General features: G+C 43.9%; 1 protein-coding gene across 2 annotated transcripts in view; it reads left to right on the forward strand.

Moving 5' to 3' along the window:
• The first annotated feature begins 1,607 nt into the window (after positions 1-1,607).
• The window catches only part of LRP2BP (LRP2 binding protein), a 39,019-nt gene continuing 27,565 nt past the window's right edge, over positions 1,608-13,061 (forward strand). For both annotated transcript variants that reach the window (XM_063459994.1, XM_063459995.1), the window contains exons 1-2: positions 1,608-1,680; positions 2,527-2,617. The gene's annotated coding sequence lies outside the window, so the exon portion shown is untranslated. The remainder of the gene's footprint in view (positions 1,681-2,526; positions 2,618-13,061) is intronic.

Consider the following 13,061-nt stretch of genomic DNA (forward strand, 5'->3'; position numbering starts at 1 on the left):
GCAATGCCGCGCATGCGCATTACGTCTCCCCATAGGAAAGCATTGAAAAATAATTTCAATGCTTTCCTATGGGGTTTTGAGCGACGTTGGAGGTCCTCACACAGCGTGAGGACGTCCAGCGACGCTCTAGCACAGGTTTCCTGTGCTAGAACCCAGAAAGTGACCTCTAGTGGCTGTCTAATAGACAGCCACTAGAGGTGGAGTTAACCCTGCAATGTAATTATTGCAGTTTATAAAAAAACTGCAATAATTACACTTGCAGGGTTAAGAGTAGAGGGAGTTGGCACCCAGACCACTCCAATGGGCAGAAGTGGTCTGGGTGCCTAGAGTGTCCCTTTAACACTTTATGGTCTGATCTGATGTTTAATATTGCAATTATATAACTGAATCAATGTACACTCGGTATGGAAGAGGGAGCTGTGAGTATTGTGCAAAGACTTGTATACAGGGCCGGCCCGTATATATGTAGCAGCAGAGGCGGCCCTTAACACCTTAATGCAAACTGATTTGTTGGTTTCTCGGTCGGTGACCCGACACCAGGAGGGGCCCGGCGGCTTGCCCTGTATGCCGCCGGGCCCCTCCATCAATCTGCTCGGGGAAAGCCTCCAGGCTGCAGCTCTGCCTTGTGCATACCCTGCCCCTCCACTGTCACCCTCATACTCGGCCCCTCCACTATCACCCTCATACTCTGCCCCTCCACTGTCACCCTCATACTCTGCCCATCCACTATCACCCTCACTGTCACCCTCATCTCTGCCCCTCCACTGTCACCCTCACTGTCACCCTTATACTCTGCCCCTCCACTGTCACCCTCATACTCTGCCCCTCCACTGTCACCCTCATACTCTGCCCCTCCACTATCACCCTCCCTCATACTCTGCCCCTCCACTATCACCCTCATACTCTGCCCCTCCACTATCACCCTCACTCTGCCCCTCCACTGTCACCCTCATACTCTGCCCCTCCACTATTACCCTCACTGTCCCCCTCACACCATGCCCCCCCCCCCCCCCCCCCACTGTCCATAGGACGGACTGACCCTCTCACAAGATTGTTTATTAAAGGGTCGTATTCACTAAAGTGTGCATTGCATCGAATTAAAATCCGAAATTTAACATTTAGGCTCAAATAGCAAAACTATGACTATTGCTGCGTTAGGGAGTTTCCCAGTCAGCTGTCCCAAACGGTGCCATTAGGATTCCAATTTGCTATAATTCATAGGAGAGAGACTGAGAGAGTGTGTGTGTGTGAATCCAGCACGATTATTCACTAAACTTTTTGTATTGAAGAGCATTTTAATCCAAATGGCAAAAGTAAGGTTAAAAGATCCAAACTGTAGGGATTGTTTTTCCACGTGTTTGCCTAGATTTTGCTACCCGACCCGTGTTGTCATTAACAGCATCTTAGAGATTTGTGAAGAAACTCGGGAAACCTATGAACCCTATACCTAATAATAATAATCCCAATTATTGACACCAAGAACATGGCCCACACCAGCCTTTACTGGCGACGTCTATGTGACTCCGACACGTGCACCTTTAAGGAATAGCGCGATTCTTCTAAACCCTGGTTTCCCGGCAACGGTGACTACAGTTACTAGTGTAAACCAAGGGCATTCTGAATGAGCGTGCTTCGTGTCTGGCCGTCTCCCTGCTGTGTGGGCGAGGAAGGGACCCCTAGGTGGGGTATACACACACACACACACACACACACACACACACACACACACACACACACACACACACACACACACACACACACACACACACACACACACACACACACACACACACACACACACACACACACACACACACACACACACACACACACACACACACACACACACACACACACACACACACACACACACACACACACACACACACACACACACACACACACACACACACACACACACACACACACACACACACACACACACACACACACACACACACACACACACACACACACACACACACACACACACACACACACACACACACACACACACACACACACACACACACACACACACACACACACACACACACACACACACACACACACACACACACACACACACACCCACCCTCCAGGACAGTTATATATAGCAGTGGACTAATGAGGGCCTGCATTACACACAAAGCGCCTATTTATCACCCTTTTACTAGGATACTGCTGTATGGATAATATGAAGTCAACATTAAATTAATTTTCTTTAAAATCCTTGTCTATTCAATGACACTGACTCCTGTCTAATTAAATAGCTTGTATGGCCATTCTAAAAGCAATGCACTATTAACAATTTTCTTTAATATTTTGTGATATATGTTTGCTCTGCAACACTGGCTGCTGTGGAATGTAACTCTTATTATCCTCAGGCAGCCAGGACAGCATGTAGTAGGAGTAGTAATGCACATCAGCTGGGTGATTTGAGTAGTCTGTGTTTGTGTATAAGTTTTTTATTTTCTACAAAATTAGTTTATAGCTGACTTTATTTTCTGTTTTGCTATATTTTAGGCTCCACAAGGCTCAACATAATCAGTGTTGGTATATGTGTATGGAAGTATTGAATGGTTAGTCTGAGATACTATCCCTAAAACTCTGTGTGGTAAGTACACTTTGTGGTATGGTGGTGAGTTTTATAATGATTATTTGCATGGTAATGTGGTATAATTAGTTATGTTTTTCACTAAGAGCACTTGGCTATAGCTGCGTTGTTGAATTTTTCCAGCTCTATTTCCCCCCAAAGTTTGCAAATGAATTCACCCGTCACCATGTAGTGAATAAACATCAGTGTTTTCAGAATTTAAAGTGATTTTACGTTTAAGGCTAAATTAGTTGCCATGGGAAACAATTTAGCATTTTTTTTTTATTTTTTACAAAAATGTCAAAATCACATTGTATATCTAACAAATTGCATTTTATTGCAATACTAAATAAAACCGTGAATACTTTTTTTCCTTTCACTGTTCAGTAAATAGCCCTGTATGTATTTACAAAGAAAGCTGTTAATGTGTCATGTGTGAATTAAGATAATTGTGTGCTAAGTCCATACATGGCAACTGTATTTATATACTGAACATTAATGTATTTATATACTGAACATTAATGTGAATTCATCGCTGACTGGGTTATTCACTGAAGTGAGTTTTCGAAGTGCATTAAAAATGAATTTTAAATTTAAGATCCAAGTAACTGACATGGGGGAAAAAAGTTCTAATTCATCTATGTTTCCAGTTCAGCTAAAATCTTTCACTTTATTAAATAACTCTGTCTGTTTTTAACACCCAAGCTGTGACTGTAGCTGTGTTAAACATATTTTTTTCGGTATTCAAGAAATTCAATTATCTGGTTTATTCTCTAAGTTGTAAATTGTTTAGAGTTCAAGTGACTTTTACAGATTTAAGGCCAAAATACTTAAATTAGAAACATAGCCATACTGGAGATCTTTATTAATTCATTATTTTGTATTACAATTTTTTATTTACTTTAAATGTCCACCAGTTTATTGAATACCTGAGTTGGAAGCTGCAGCCCTTCTTTTAAACTGAGCACAGTGCCAAAGAAAAAAAGTGAAATATTGGATATGGGTATAACTGCAGCCACGGGGCCCAGAGCTTCCACAAGGCTCTGTTAGCTAAATATGATGGCAGTGGGAATATGCTGACTGACCATTTCTTATTCTGAGGCTCACATCCATATACAGGGTAACACTCATGGAGAATTGTCTAAGAATGATGAGAGCATTGATGGTATCTGAACATAATGGGTGCAAATAGTGTAGGCAACAAAATGGGATATCCTCTTCTGCCAGAGCAAACCCTTTTCATTATAGCACCTTGACATCAATGAATGAATGAATTGATATTTCCAACAAGACTTTGTGACATGTGCTTATTGTCACCTTACTGCGCGCGTTAATATTTATCTCACCATCTAGATGGCTTTGCCTCACTGTTTAAATGAATGTGTAGCTCCAGTTATCGTCACAGCGCAGCTTCCGCACACCCTCAGGATGACTTTTATTGTCACCACTAGAATAAAAGGTTGTATTCACTTTGCTGCTTGTTAATACTGCTGCTCTATCAGAATGAACAGTTATTGTTACTGGACTGTCGGAATGAAGGGTTATCTTCACCTCGCCGTCAGAATGAACAATTCTCTTTGTGGCAAGGACAGAACTCACTGTCAGGAGAAAATCGACTGCAGCATGTCACATTGCATATTGAAGCAGACCCCTCTCACCTAATAAAACAATCTACTGGGGGGAAAAAAACACTAAATTATCCAAGAGTAAGTAGATATAGTAAAATGGGAAATAAAAGATTGGAAATCACAAAAAAAGAAAAATGGAAATGCTCCCATCCTGCCGGTTACCCGGCAACCATGTGCCCCGGGCCCTGAAGTTATGCCAACTTTATAAAACTCTGTGTGTACAAAAGGTGCTTAGACACACACACACACATATATATATATATAGTCTTAGTTTGTTAAATAAAAAAAGCACAAAATGTGCTGGCACTCAATTACGTAGGGTGCAGGTATTCGAGGTTAACCCCAAAATAACCTCCTAATCTCAATCATAAATAATTGTGAATACTGCACTCAATAATCATGCAATTATTTCATAGTTTTAATTATTAATATTATTTTTAAATATGCTTATAAAGATATGTATAGTATTTCATCATGGTGACATACATTTCATCCTATATACATGAGCTATTTACAAATATATACACCGAATCCTCCCTCGTATAAAGTAAAGTTCATAATATATGTATATACAATGGTAATGATCCACAGAATCTCAGAAAAATTATTGGAAAAAATAGAAAAAATAGGAAAAAATCCAAAAAAGGAGAAAAGAGAAAATGGGGAAAAAAAGGGGAAAACAAGAAAAAGTAAAAAGGACAAAAAATATAAAATAAAATAAAAAATGATAATACAGTCCTGATATATTGCAGTCCAAAATATAGTGCACTATAAATTTCACTGTCTCTGGGTGGATCTCACCAGTGTAGGAGTTTCTCCTGGGATGCACAGTAGGAGGATGCTGCAGTCTGTAGTAGTAATCTGATAGTGATGTTGAAGGGGATGAAAAGGTTCCTGTTGTGATGTAAAAAACAATTCACCTCACCAACTCTCAGTTTGTATATGTGTGGTCAGTATATAGCAGGTCGTTCTGGGCAATCTTTGAATGGGTGGGCTGCGCGCTCGGGACGTCCATGTCCCTTCGACGGCCCCTGTGTGCTGCGTTTAGTTTGTTAAATGCTGCTTCTACACTCCAGTGGGTATCTTCCTTTCCCACTAAGTAACGTGAAGACAGATGAAAAAAGCCTTATGTGAATGAACAACCATCAGCCTTTCCGAGTGGAGCGCTATATACAGAAATAGAATATTCACTTACCCCTATATTGGCTGTGTGTACATAGATCAAATCGCCTACTGGAAATTGTACTTAAAGAGAGAAAACCAAAAGGAGAGATATGGTGTGTATAGTTGAGCACTCTTGTAGGTAACCTGTAATAATGGTCACATCCTGAAGTTATGCCAGCCCACAGTTGCAGGGGTCGACAGGTCTTCCTATCTGCCATGCCATAATCTCCGCTGTCTTCTAAAAAATTTCTTTATTACCTTCTCAGAAAGTAGATCTCTTCTCCTGCCATATCTAATAGTAAATCCACACAAAAATACAGTGTGAAATCTTACAAGGTAACTTAAAACCATTCATTAATTACAAATGAATGTCATACACTGTTTAACACCACCACTGCTTCAATGTAATCCAGTATCATTGTGTCCTACACTACTCATAATATGGAAGATAATAACTTTAAATGTATCACGAGGACCGAAGAGATGGGGTGCAACCAAAAAACCAAAAAGGAATTTGCTCGGGACTCCTAATATATACAAGCTCCAAAATTGTGGGTTGGTAAGTTTCCCTCATTCTCCTGTGGTGGAATCTCGGTAAAAATAAATTTAGTAGGCCGAGATTACCACGTGGCATGTGTACGTGCATATGCTGACGTATCGATCAGTTGGTTGCACGAGGCAAGATACGATCAGTAGTGTACGGAGCATGTGCAAGAATACAGGATATAGTATTCCCCTCCTCCATTGTGCTGGACAAGCCATGCGGTCAAACAGGAAGTTAATTCTTATTTGTGTTGATTGGTTAAGAGAATGTGCGGGTGGAGCTTAATATGGGAGGAGTTATATGCCTATATAAGGAGCCTGCACTATTGTCCGGGGCTCAGAACTTGTGGTATTTTGGTGACGCTAGTCCCTCTGAGTCCCGATCGGTGATCCAATAAAGAATCTCTTCCTTCCTGAAGAAACCTGTGTCCATCTCTCTGTGCTTGGCTTCCGTCAGTTTCTCCGGTATCATTTGGTGCATTGGCCGGGAAACTCATCGTTCAACGGTAGCTGAGAGGCAGAGGCGTGAGACGGTCTATCTTTGCCCACGTTCTCTACGGCTGCACCCCTGAACTTCTGCGTGGACCTCCCTTCGTCTCGGCGCCACTGGTCTGTTGTCCAGGAGATCATCGGCCTCTACGTGAGAAGTGCTGGGGTGTCCCCGTCGATGAGTGTGAACTCAGGTTCAGGAACGAGGAGGTAAGACAACTGCTGTTTTAGACGGCAGGACCCACTAGGGGTATACCGATTGTGCGGTAGGCCCAAAGGGGTTTTGAATCTGTGTATCTGCCCCCTCTGTCGGAGGGAAGGAGCGAAGGCGCACCGCTCGATCGAACGCTCTTTAGTCAGACCGTTTGATTTGGTTAGTCAGGCGGGGTCCTGGTGTAAATAGCCCTAGCCGGACACCGGTGTCTTGTCTAGACTAGCGTTCTAGGGTGTATATTACGTTCGCTAGGTCGGAGGGACCGGGAGACTAAGCGGCGCCTGTGTAAATTCGGTTCGCTAGTTCTCATCCTATCTGGGCTAAGTGGGAAGGCGTGTAAATTTGGAACCCACTAGACTTTTGATAGTGCGACTAAGAGGCGCCTGTGTAAATTCGGTTCTCTAGCTCGCTATATATGTGGTGATTGGGCAGTGTGGCTAACCAAAACGGGTGTATATAGTTTTAGGTAGTCCATTCAAGGTACTGGCCAATAGTTTAGTTGGGAATTGTAAATGTGTTAACGATTGTTTTAGTAAAGTGTATATCTTGTTAGATAGCGCGAGCTCAGCCGTCTAGCGAGAGTGTTAATAGTGTGTTGCTGTATTATAGTGCACGGTACCATAACCCTGTATATTTACTGACACTGTATATAAGTACTAATCATTGTTGTCCATTGCATGTTTAACACCATAACCACTAATAATTGTATTGTGACCTTAACTTGTGCTTTGACCTATGCTAACCGTACTGTAACCGCTATTTGTAAAAGACGATGTTACTGGGGTGTGTTATAGACGGGTAATTCGTATATAGAGAATTATAGCGTGGGTGACTGTATAGTTACGCCAAAGGGCATAATATTGATTATATAGTGACTGGTGTAACAGCTGTGTGTGTACGGGAATTCCCTGAGTGTTTATTGTTATTGTGTACGTTTCACTTGGTAACCGTACCACGTGGTGCTGTTGCCAGAGGAAACGGGTGTGACTGTTGAATAGTACGCGTGTATAGTATTCGTTGTCGACGACGTTCCGTTGTTAAGTATGGGTGCGTCGCAGTCAACGATTCCGGATCCCTTAGGTTGTATGGTGAAGAATTTTAAAAAGGGATTCAAAACTTGTGATTTTGGGGTTAAGATGTCTCCTGTGCGTTTAGTTACTTTGTGCACTAGGGAGTGGCCTACTTTGGTTGCGGCATGGCCGCCACGTGGCAGTTTGGATCTAACTCTGGTACAGCGCTTACACGTGGCTGTATCAGGTAGGCCTGAACTTTACGGCCAGTTTCCTTATATTGACTGTTGGAGACAGGCCGTAAATGACTCGCCAAAATGGCTCCAGACATGCCACGAGGAGCAGTGTCGCCTCATGGTAGCTAGGACTTGTTCGTCCACTAGGACTGGTGTTAGGCCCATTTTGGACACGCCCCCTGAGTCCGAGATCCCTTTGCCGCCCCCTTACTTTCCGTTAAGAAGAAGTGACGCAAACGCAGGAAGTCCTGCAGCCCTCCCCTCATTACCCCCATCCACTTCCGCTTCCTCCTCCAGTACAGGATCCACCCCCCCTCGTACTAAATCTCCCCTTCCGGAACCAGAACCCACCCCCATTAGAAACGAATATCCTGATTTGGCGCCACTTCAGACTTCCGGTCAAGCTTCATCTAGCTCGGCTCGAAGTGTTTTATTTACGACCTTTTCCCAAAACCAACCTCCCACATCCCCATACCCTATCTCTCCCCGACCGGAACCCATGACTGACGCCTCTCTACGTAGCCCCATCCAAACCCGACAGTTGACTGGTGCCCAACAATTAAAGCACTATCAGATGCCTCTTCGTCTGAATCCCGGGTCAGCTTATATCGATGCCGCAGGTCAAATGGCACACGCTGACCCAGTCTTCGTATATGTCCCATTTACCACAACCGATCTTTTAAACTGGAAGACCCATAATTCCTCGTATACTGAGAAACCACAAGCTATGACTGATCTGTTCACCTCAATAGTACAGATGCATAATCCGACATGGGCTGATTGCCAGCAGTTACTAATGACTTTATTTAACAATGAGGAAAGGACAAGAATAAATCAAGCAGCCATAAAAGCACTAGAGGATAGAGCCCGTGTTTTGAACCAAGCTAATCCAGCAGCATGGGCCGCAACACATTATCCCAACACTGATCCCGATTGGAACGTAAATGGTGCTGATATGGTTCAACTCAGAGCCTATAGAGACGCTATAATTGCTGGCATGAAAGCAGGAGGAAAGAAAGCCATTAACATGTCGAAGACAGTTGAGGTGATCCAGAAAAGCGATGAAGCGCCCAGTGTCTTTTATGACCGATTATTGGAGGCATACCGCTTGTATACCCCCTTTAATCCGGAAGACGCAGACAATTCCCGAATGGTTAACTCCGCCTTTGTCAGCCAAGCATACGGGGATATTAAGCGCAAGCTACAAAAGTTAGAAGGGTTTGCAGGTATGTCCATCACCCAACTAATGGAGGTAGCAAATAAGGTCTATATGAACAGGGATACAGAAAGTAAGAAAGAGGAAGAGCACAAGATGCGTAAAAAGGCTGATATGCTAGCGGTAGCGATCGCAGGCGTAGATAAACGGGGCCCAGATAGAGGCAATAATAGATGGAGTAGGGAGCCTTTGAGTAGGGATCAATGCGCGTATTGCAAGGAAGAAGGGCATTGGAGGAACGAATGTCCGCAAAGAGAGCAGTACGAGAGAGACCAACCCAGGGCAGGCTACGGAAACTTTAGAGGCAGAGCGAGAGGTAGAGGAGGCCCCGGAGGGAGTAATGGTTATAGAGGGAGTAATGGGAACAGAGGAAGTGTTAGGGAAGACAGGTATATTCCAGCAGCGCAAAGGTCCCGCGATAGAGAAGGTAGGGACTTTGTAGGATTGGCTGACACGGTCATGGAGGACTATTGATACCGACCGGGCTCCATCCCCCTTGGTCGAGCGGAGCCTATGGTCGATGTATCAATAGGGGGAAAAAGGAGTGCGTTCATGATCGACACTGGTGCTGAACATTCAGTGGTGACTAATCTAGTTGCTCCTCCATCTGGAAGGACTATTACTGTGATAGGAGCAACTGGAAGAAGTGCTGAAAAACCGGTTCTTAAAAGTCGACTCTGTACATTGGGAGGCCACGTAGTAAAACACCAATTCCTTTATATGCCTGAATGTCCAGTCCAATTGCTGGGACGTGATATGCTATCAAAATTACAAGCGCAGATTACGTTCCTACCAAATGGAACAACATCCTTAAAGTTTAATGGACCTTCAGGTATTATGACTTTATCCGTACCAAAGGAAGAAGAGTGGCGACTTTATACAGTGTTGACTAGCCAAAACCCTAGGAGTGATGAGACATTGTTAAACATACCAGGAGTTTGGGTTGAGAACAACCCACCAGGACTGGCCCGCAATATTCCACCTATAAAAATTGAACTGAAACTTGGGGTTTATCCAGTGAGCCTAAGACAATACCACATCCCACAGAAGGCTAAGAAGAACATCCAATCCTATCTGGATAAGTTCATACGGTATGGTATCCTAAAATTCTGTACTTCCCCCTGGAACACCCCATTGCTGCCTGTTCAAAAGCCCGGTACAGATGAGTATCGACCTGTGCAGGACTTGAGAGCAGTCAATGATGCGGTTGTTAGTATACATCCAGTTGTACCCAATCCATATAACCTGCTTGCTTTAATTCCGGGCGGGGCTACTTACTTCACAGTCTTAGATCTCAAAGATGCCTTCTTTTGCCTCCGAATTGCCGCAGAAAGTCAATGTATTTTCGCTTTCCAATGGGAGAACGCTGTAACGGGCTCAAAACGCCAAATGACTTGGACAAGACTGCCCCAAGGGTTTAAAAATTCACCTACCCTATTTGGTTCAGCTCTAAGTCAAGATCTACTGGATTTCGAGTCTATCCCAGGAGAATGTGTATTGTTACAATATGTAGATGACTTGTTGATAGCAGCAGTTACAAAATAAAAATGTCAGCAAGCAACGCACGATCTACTACATATTCTCTGGAAGGCAGGATACAAGGTGTCCAGGAAGAAGGCTCAGTTGTGTTTGCCAACTGTCAAGTATCTGGGATTCCATATCTCTGAAGGTCAAAGGATTATGGGGCCAGAGAGAAAAGAAGCTGTCTGCCAAATACCAATACCCAAGAATAGAAGACAAGTGCGAGAATTCTTGGGGGCAGCAGGCTTCTGTAGGATATGGATTCCCAGCTATGCGATACTGGCAAAACCTCTGTACGCAGCCATCAAAGGTACAGAGCACGACCCCTTCTTATGGACCCAAGAACAGCAAACGGCATTTGAAGATGTGAAGAAGGCTTTGATGAGTGCCCCAGCATTAGGTCTACCTGATCACACACGACCATTCTACTTATATGTACACGAGCAAAGAAGAATGGCTGTGGGAGTATTGACACAGTACTTGGGATCATGGCAAAGACCTGTTGCCTACATGTCTAAGCAACTGGATGCAGTGGCCAGCGGACTTCCACCTTGTCTAAGAGCCGTAGCTGCAGCCGCCCTGCTAGTAGCTGAAGCCGATAAACTCACTCTGGGTCAAGAACTTTATGTACGAGTCCCACATGCAGTACAGACGTTGTTGGATTACAAAGGAAATCATTGGTTTAGTAACAGCCGTATGACCAAGTATCAAGCAATGTTGTGTGAAAACCCAAGAGTGCATTTAGAGACTGTAAACACCTTAAATCCAGCTACCCTTTTGCCGCAACCTACTGAAAGTCAACATGATTGTTTGGAAGTAATGGATGAAGTATTTTCAAGTAGACCAGATCTTCGTGATTTTCCCATCCAGAACCCCGATGTTCAATATTATACCGACGGCAGTAGTTATGTGAAAGAAGGGATCCGCTATGCAGGATATGCAGTAACAACAATAGACAAGGTGATAGAAGCTCGGCCACTGGCGAAAGGAACATCAGCACAAAAGGCAGAATTAATAGCACTAACACGAGCGTTACAATTGGCTGAAGGTCTAAGAGTGAATATCTATACGGACTCTAAGTATGCGTTCTTAACCACTCATGCCCACGGAGCTTTGTATAAAGAAAGAGGACTACTGAATTCAGAAGGCAAAGAAATCAAATACGCAGCCGAAATCCTACAACTATTGGAAGCAGTGTGGGAGCCGAAAGAAGTCGGTATCATACATTGTCGAGCGCATCTGAGAGGAGATGGTGATGTAACCAAGGGAAATCGGATGGCAGATAGTGCAGCTAAGCGTGCTGCTGAATCAGGAAGACAGGAGTATGTGGGGCATATAGCTGCTCTTATACCAACTCCACTGTCCCAATGGACTCCAGTTTATACAGCTCAAGAAGAGGAGTGGTTAAAGACTGAACCGGGAAAGTATTTGGAGAACAAGTGGTATCAGCTAGAAGATGGAAGAATAGTCATACCAGCATCACTAGCGGTAGAAATTGTCCAAAATTATCACAACGGGACACATTCTGGGAGAGACAGTACTGAAGAATCTCTCAGGAAACATTTCTACATACCAAGATTGTCCAACTTGACTCAGGCCATTGTACGCAGATGTGTAACGTGTGCTAAGAATAATGCAAGACAAGGACCAGTAAAGCCACCAGGAGTCCAGTTTATGGGGGGACTCCCCATGTCCGATCTACAAATAGACTTTACAGTAATGCCTAAATCGGGTGGACATCGTTACCTGTTGGTAATTGTGTGCACCTATTCAGGCTGGGTAGAAGCATGTCCTACTCGTACAGAGAAAGCAGGAGAAGTTGTAAGATTCCTGCTACGAGAAATAATACCCCGATATGGACTACCCTGTTCTATAGGATCGGACAATGGTCCAGCTTTTGTTCACCAGTGCCTACAACAACTGACTCATATGCTTGGTATAAAGTGGAGGCTTCATACTGCATATAGACCCCAGAGTTCTGGTAAGGTAGAGAGAATGAATAGAACTATTAAGAACCAGTTGGCTAAAATGTGTCAGGAAACCCAACTTAAGTGGAACGTTCTCTTACCCATAGCTCTATTGCGAATCCGCAGTACCCCTACCAGAAGGATGGGCCTCTCTCCTTTTGAAATTATGTATGGGCGACCACCTCCCGTACTTGGTAACTTAAGGGGGGATTTGAGTCAGTTGGGAGAAGGAATTACCCGGCAGCAGGTTGTAGAGACTATGGAGGAGGTACAAAAATGGGTACAAGATAGATTACCTGTGAATATTTATCCCCCTGTTCATAGTTATCATCCAGGAGACCAAGTGTGGATTAAAGAGTGGAATAATGTACCGTTAGGGCCCAAGTGGAGAGGTCCTTATGTTGTTCTTTTGTCTACCCCTACAGCGATAAAAGTAGCCGAAGTAACTCCGTGGATACATCACTCCAGGGTTAAACC

This window comes from Pelobates fuscus, chromosome 6 (genome assembly GCF_036172605.1).
Source record: "Pelobates fuscus isolate aPelFus1 chromosome 6, aPelFus1.pri, whole genome shotgun sequence".
Lineage (NCBI taxonomy): Eukaryota > Metazoa > Chordata > Amphibia > Anura > Pelobatidae > Pelobates > Pelobates fuscus.